We start from the raw sequence: 7,618 nt of genomic DNA on the forward strand, positions 1-7,618 counted from the left end.
TAACATGAGAGACTCTCTACTATGAAAATCATGGTGCTACTTTGAAGCACAAGTGTGGAAAAAGGATAGTAGCATTGTCCCTTCTCTCTTTTTCTCTCATCATTTTTCCTTTTTTTTCTCTTTTGGGCCCTTTCTCTCTTTTTTGTGGCCTCTTTTTTTCGTCCGGAGTCTCATCCAGACTTGTGGGGGAATCATAGTCTCCATCATCCTTTCCTCACTGGGACAATGCTCTAATAATGATGATCATCACACTTTTATTTTTCTTACAACTCAACAATTACAACTCCATACTTGGAACAAAATATGACTCTATATGAATGCCTCCGGCGGTGTACCGGGATATGCAATGATACATGAGTGACATGTATGAACGAATTATGAATGGTGGCTTTGCCACAAATACGATGTCAACTACATGATCATGCTAAGCAATATGACAATGATGGAGTGTGTCATAATAAACGGAACAATGGAAAGTTGCATGGCAATATATCTCGGAATGGCTATGGAAATGCCATAATAGCTAGGTATGGTGGTTGTTTTGAGGAAGGTATATGGTGGGTGTATGATACCGGTGAAAGGTGCGCGGTATTAGAGAGGCTAGCAAAGGTGGAAGGGTGAGAATGCGTATAATCCATGGACTCAACATTAGTCATAAAGAACTCATATACTTATTGTAAAAATCTACAAGTTATCAAAGCAAAGTATTACGCGCATGCTCCTAGGGGGATAGATTGGTAGTAAAAGACCATCGCTCGTCCCCGACCGCCACTCATAAGGAAGGCAATCAAAAAATAAATCATGCTCCGACTTCATCACATAACGGTTCACCATACGTGCATGCTACGGGAATCACAAGCTTCAACACAAGTATTTCTCAAATTCACAACTACTCAACTAGCACAACTTTAATATCACCATCTTCATATCTCAAAACAATTATCAAGCATCAAACTTATCATAGTATTCAACACACTCATAAGAAAGTTTTATTATTAATCTTGTATACCAAGCATATTAGGATTTTAAGCAAATTACCATGCTATTTAAAACTCTAAAAATAATCTAAGTGAAGCATGAGAGATCAATAGTTTCTATAAAACAAATCCACCACCGTGCTCTAAAAGATATAAGTGAAGTACTAGAGCAAAATTATATAACTCAAAAGATATAAGCGAAGCACATAGAGTATTCTAACAAACTCCAAATCATGTATGGCTCTCTCAAAAGGTGTGTACAGCAAGGATGATTGTGGTAAACTAATAAATAAATACTCAAATCATACAAGACGCTCCAAGCAAAACACATATCATGTGGTAAATAAAAATATAGCTCCAAGTAAAGTTATCGATAGAAGTAGACGAAAGAGGGGATGCCTTCCGGGGCATCCCCAAGCTTTGGATTTTAGGTGTCCTTATATTATCTTGGGGGTGCCATGGGAATCCCCAAGCTTAGGCTCTTGCCACTCCTTGTTCCATAATCCATCAAATCTTTACCCAAAACTTGAAAACTTCACAACACAAAACTTAAAGTAGAAAATCTCGTGAGCTCCGTTAGCGAAAGAAAATAAAAGACCACTTCAAGGTACTGTAATGAACTCATTATTTATTTATATTGGTGTTATACCTAATGTATTCCAACTTCTCTATGGTTTATAAACTATTTTACTAGCCATAGATTCTCAAAATAAGCAAACAACACACGAAAAACAGAATCTGTCAAAAATAAAACAGTCTGTAGTAATCTGTAGCTAGCGCAAGATATGGAACCCCCAAAATTCTAAAATAAATTTCTGAACGTGAGGAATTTATCTATTAATCATATGCAAAAATAATTAACTAAATAGCACTTCCCAAATAAAAATGACAGTAGTTCTCGTGAGCGCTAAAGTTTCTGTTTTTTATAGCAAGTTCAACAAGACTTTCCCCAAGTCTTCCCAACGGTTCTACTTGGCACAAACACTAATTAAACACAAAAAACACAACCAAAACACAGGCTAGATAAATTATTTATTACTAAACAGGAGAAAAAATCAAGGAATAAAAATAAACTTGGGTTGCCTCCCAACAAGCGCTATCGTTTAACGCCCCTAGCTAGGCATAACAAACAAGAATAGATCTAGGTATTGCCATAATAGTAAGATAGATTATTAAAACTCATCTTATATTCTCTACGTTCGGCGGCAAGTTTTCTTTGAGGCAAGCAAAGGTAATCAAAAGGGCTAAATTTAATGGGGCAAAAGTCCCCAAGATCAACCTTGGGAGGTATAGGTTCCTGCTTTGGTCCTTCATATTGCACAACCAATTCATCATTATACGCATTCTTTTGACAGAACTTTGTGAGCCTATATTCAAGAGAATATCCTAGTTCATTATTTCGAATAGCCAAATCATCATTAAGTTCAGAAATTCTATCAACTAAAACATTGGTAGGAACCCTTTTTCTAAGATTTTCATTGAAAGCAACATAATCTAGAGATTGAAAGCGCATTATTTCTTATTGATCAAAGAGGATAGCCTCTATGGGAGGACGACAAGTGTCCACCCTATAATGTGCAAAGATTTCTTTGGCCTCTTTTATTATGAATCTAAACTCATAAGCCAAGAAGATAGTAGCGGCACGCTTAACAGAAGAATGCTCAACATTAGAAAATTCCAGAAAAATCCTTTGTATAGAAGGATGCATGTGCATGAATTGTCTTTCAAGTTCAACTATAAGCATGGCAATAGCGTCCGCAAGACTACTAGTTCTATGAAGGATAAAACTACCCATAGAAGGTAAAGCACCGGCACAAGTAAAGAAATCTTGAATAACTCCTTTTCCAATAATATTACCACTACCAACACGGAATCTTTTTATATGTGATATAGTGGGTTCTTTAGTAGGAGCATCAGAATTATTATCGACAATAGTTTCTCTAATTTCAGACATAGAGGCAGAAGGTAAAGGACTAGCCATAACGACAAAACAAACTAACACACAAGCAAACAAAAAGCAAGCGGGCAAAAAGAGGCAAATAGAGAAAGAGAGGGAGGATAGAGAGAGAGGGTGAATAAAACGGCAAGGGTGAAGTAGGGGAGAGGAAAACGAGAGGCAAATGGAAAATAATGTAATGCGAGAGATAAGGGTATGTGATGGGCACTTGGTATGTTGACTTTTGCGGAAGACCTCCCCGGCAACGGCGCCAGAAATCCTTCTTGCTACCTCTTGAGCACTGTGTTGGTTTTCCCCGAAGAGGAAGGGATGATGCAGCAAAGTAGCATAAGTATTTCCCTCAGTTTTTGAGAACCAAGGTATCAATCCAGTAGGAGGCTATGCGCAAGTCCCTCATACCTACACAAAACAAATAAATCCTCGCAACCAACGCAAATAGGGGTTGTCAATCCCTATAAGGCCACTTACGAGAGTGAGATCTGATAGATATGATAAAGATAATATTTTTGGTATTTTTGTGATAAAGATGCAAAGTAAAATAAAGGCAAAGTAAATAGCAAAGGAAATAACTAAGTAGTAGGAGATCAATATGATAAAGATAGACCCGGGGGCCATAGGTTTCACTAGTGGCTTCTCTCGAGAGCATAAGTACTCTATGGTGGGTGAACAAATTACTGTTGAGCAATTGACAGAATTGAGCATAGTTATGAGAATATCTAGGTATGATCATGTATATAGGCATCACGTCCGAGAAAAGTAGACCGACTCCTGCCTGCATCTACTATTACTCCACTCATCGACCGCTATCCAGCATGCATCTAGAGTATTAAGTTAAAAACAGAGTAACGCCTTAAGCAAGATGACATGATGTAGAGGGATAGACTCATGCAATATGAAGAAAACCCCATCTTGTTATCCTCGATGGCAACAATACAATACGTGCCTTGCTGCCCTTACTGTCACCGGGAAAGGACACCGCAAGATTGAACCCAAAGCTAAGCACTTCTCCCATTGCAAGAAAGATCAATCTAGTAGGCCAAACCAAACTGATAATTCGAAGAGACTTGCAAAGATAACCAATCATACATAAAAGAATTCAGAGAAGATTCAAATAGTATTCATAGATAGACTTGATCATAAACCCACAATTCATCGGTCTCAACAAACACACCGCAAAAAGAAGATTACATCGAATAGTTCTCCACAAGAGAGGGGGAGAACATTGTATTGAGATCCAAAAAGAGAGAAGAAGCCATCTAGCTACTAACTATGGACCCGTAGGTCTGAGGTAAACTACTCACACTTCATCGGAGAGGCTATGTTGTTGATGTAGAAGCCCTCCGTGATCGATGCCCCCTCCGGCGGAACTCTGGAACAGGCCCCAAGATGGGATCTCATGGATACAGAAAGTTACGGCGGTGGAATTAGGGTTTTGGCTCCGTATCTGTTTGTTTGGGGGTACGTGGATATATATAGGAGGAAGAAGTACGTCGGTGGAGCAACAGGGGGCCCACGAGGGTGGAGGGCACGCCTGGTGGGGGTGGGCGCGCCCCCCTACCCCGTGGCCTCCTGTTTTATTTCTTGACGTAGGGTCCAAGTCTCCCGGGTCTTATCTGTTGAGAAAATCACGTTCCCGAAGGTTTCATTTCGTTTGGACTCCGTTGGATATTCCTTTTCTTCGAAACCCTAAACAGGCAAACAAACAACAATTCTGGGCTGGGCCTCCGGTTAATAGGTTAGTCCCAAAAATAATATAAAAGTGGATAATAAAGCCCAATAATGTCCAAAACAGTAGATAATATAGCATGGAGCAATCAAAAATTATAGATACGTTGGAGACGTATCATTACCGCGGGGCGTGGTTGGGCCTTGGAGGCCGGCCTAGCTGGGATGGGCTCTCTCCCCTCTATCTCTGATCATTATAGAAGAAAGAAAGAAGAAAGAAAGGAAAGAGAGGAAAGAAAGAAAAAAAAGGAGAGAAGAAAAGGGATGATGGCACAGGGATTATTTTTCCTGGACTCACAAAATTGAGCTTGACCCAAGAAAAAAGGAAAAGCGCATGTGAGTGAAGTTTGGATTCAAACTCATTCGAATTATTTCAAATGGGTTCAAAAGTAAGGGGTGTTTGGAAGGCCCCAAAAATGTTCGGATTTTTGGAGGAACCTCGGCAAAAGGGAAGAGAAAAATTGGGCAAGGTTTTCAAGTCAAGCTTGAACTAGAAAAGACATGGGGAAAATGCAAGTGTGTTGTGGTGAATTCCAAAAGAATGGAATATTTACTATAGCTCCCCAATATCGGGAGGATGTGTTATAAAGAGAATCACCATGTGAATTCCCTCGGTTTAAATGGACGGAAGATCCATGCGGTTTATTTATTTAAGTTGCCGAAAGGATCGATATGGTTGACTAGAGGGGGGGTGAATACGCAACTAACAACTTTTAACTTTTCTTTACCAAATTAAACTTTGCATCAAAGTAGGTTGTCTAGATGTGCAACTAGGTGAGCAACCTATATGATGCAATAACAACAAACAAGCAAGCAAGCAAGAGAAGTAACACTAAAGAGCTTGCATAAGTAAAAGTAAGAAATAACCAAGAGTGGATCCGGTGAAGACGAGGATGTGTTACCGAAGTTCCTTCCTTTTGAAGGGAAGTACGTCTCCGTTGGAGCGGTGTGGAGGCACAATGCTCCCCGAGAAGCCACTAAGGCCACCGTATTCTCCTCACGCCCTCACACAATGCGAGATGCCGTGATTCCACTATTGGTGCCCTTGAAGGCGGCGACCGAACCTTTACCAAACAAGGTTGGGGCTCTCTCCACAACTTAATTGGAGGCTCCCAACGAAACCACGAAGCTTCACCACAATGGAATATGGCTCCGAGGTGACCTCAACCGTCTAGGGTGCTCAAACACCCAAGAGTAACAAAATCCACACAAGAAAGTATGGGGGAAGCAAATATCCTTTGGTGGAAGTGTAGATCTAGGTCTCCTCCTTCAATCCCTAGCAAATCAACAAGTTTGAGTGGCTAGAGAGAGAGAGATCGGGCAAGAGATCTTGAAGTGCATTAATGGTGGAGTGAGAGAGGTCAAAGGTGAGAGTGGTAGGTGGGAGAAGCTCCCTTATATAGCAACCCTAAATTCCAGCCGTTACTGCGTTTTTTGCACTACAGCGGTACAACCGGTCCTCGTCCCGGTACAACTGGGACTCACGGTGTATCTGCAGAACCCTACCAAGCGGTACAACCGGACCTGCAGGCGGTAGTACCGGCTAAGAAAAATAACCGGACTAACCGCCTAGCCACCGCACAACCACCGCATCAAAACAAGAGCTTGACCGGTACTTGGGCGGTGCCTGGCCGGAACAACCACATGGCCTTGAGCTCTTGGGCGGCTAAGTTCTGAGCGGAAGAACCGCTCGGACCACCGGTGGTACCAGTCATCGAGGAACGACCGGACCAACCGGGCCACTACCGCCCAAGAACCGCATCAAAACAGAAGCGCGAGCGGTACTTGAGCGGTGCATGGTCGGAACCACCGCCCTAGCTTTTGCAGAGCATGGTGGCAGTACCACCGCCCGGAGGCAGCGGTACAACCACTTGAGCAAAGCTGATGAGCGACAAGACCCAGCGGTACAACCGCTCCAGAGAGCGTTACAACCGCTGGGCAGAAACAGTGAGCAGGAATAGATAAGGGAAGAGACAAGGAAAACTCTCTCTCTCTCTCTCTCACCTGAGAAAGACAAAGGAGGGGTGATGAAGGTGTACGTGAAAAGATTCCCCTAGTTCTTTCTAATGAGGATTCCCTCTTGATAGTACGGGTTCCCTATGACCAAAGAGATAAAAAGCATAGGGGACTCCGTCTTCGATCTTTTCCTACAAGAGATAATAGCTTTCCGATGTGGTCCTAAGCGTCAAGAACCTGAAACATTTAGCACAGGATTAGACCAACAAAGGGTTGTCATCATTATCCAAAACATAAAGTAGGGAAATGCCCTTTCAATCTCCCCCTTTTTGGTGGATGATGACAACAATATGATTTGCAAGAGAGAAGTCTATGAAATCTAGTCAGAACTCCCCCTAGATGTGTGCCCCAATAAGAACACGCTGTTAGAAAGCATGGGCACACTTTCAGGGCTAGACTCCCCCTAGATTTTATAGACTCACCACTCTAAGTACATAATATGAGAGACAAGATAACGGATAGATAGCAAAAATAACAATAATAATAACCGACAAACTGATAGCAATAAAAGGAGTAGCAAAAGTCTCACACACAGCAAGAAACCACGAACAAAGTTCAACACTAAAAGAGAAACACGAGGAAACGAGAAACCCAACCCATGCAAATCCCGAGACCTATAGAACCCTCTCCCCCTTTGGCATCAAGACACCAAAAAGGAAAAGAGCGAAGCTAGCGTCCCAAAGCTCAGTAGTCCTCCTCTGACTCCTCGGTCGCATCTGGATCCTCATCAGCAGAGTCGTCATCGTCGTCGGGATCGGATTCCTCCATGGCATTGTCAGCAGCAGCAAAAGAGGTGGATGGCTAGGGAGGGGCCTCATCATCAGACCAGGTGATGTGGGTTGAAATCCAACGCTCCTTTGGGGTGATGCTCTTCTCAGAGCCACTCTGAACCGACATATTGAGGTGCTTCATCATTGCAATTTGGCGACACCGTGCAAGCTTC

Source organism: Triticum urartu, chromosome 6A (assembly GCF_056163025.1).
Source record: "Triticum urartu cultivar PI428250 chromosome 6A, HENAU_Tu73, whole genome shotgun sequence".
In the NCBI taxonomy this organism is placed as follows: Eukaryota; Viridiplantae; Streptophyta; class Magnoliopsida; order Poales; family Poaceae; genus Triticum; species Triticum urartu.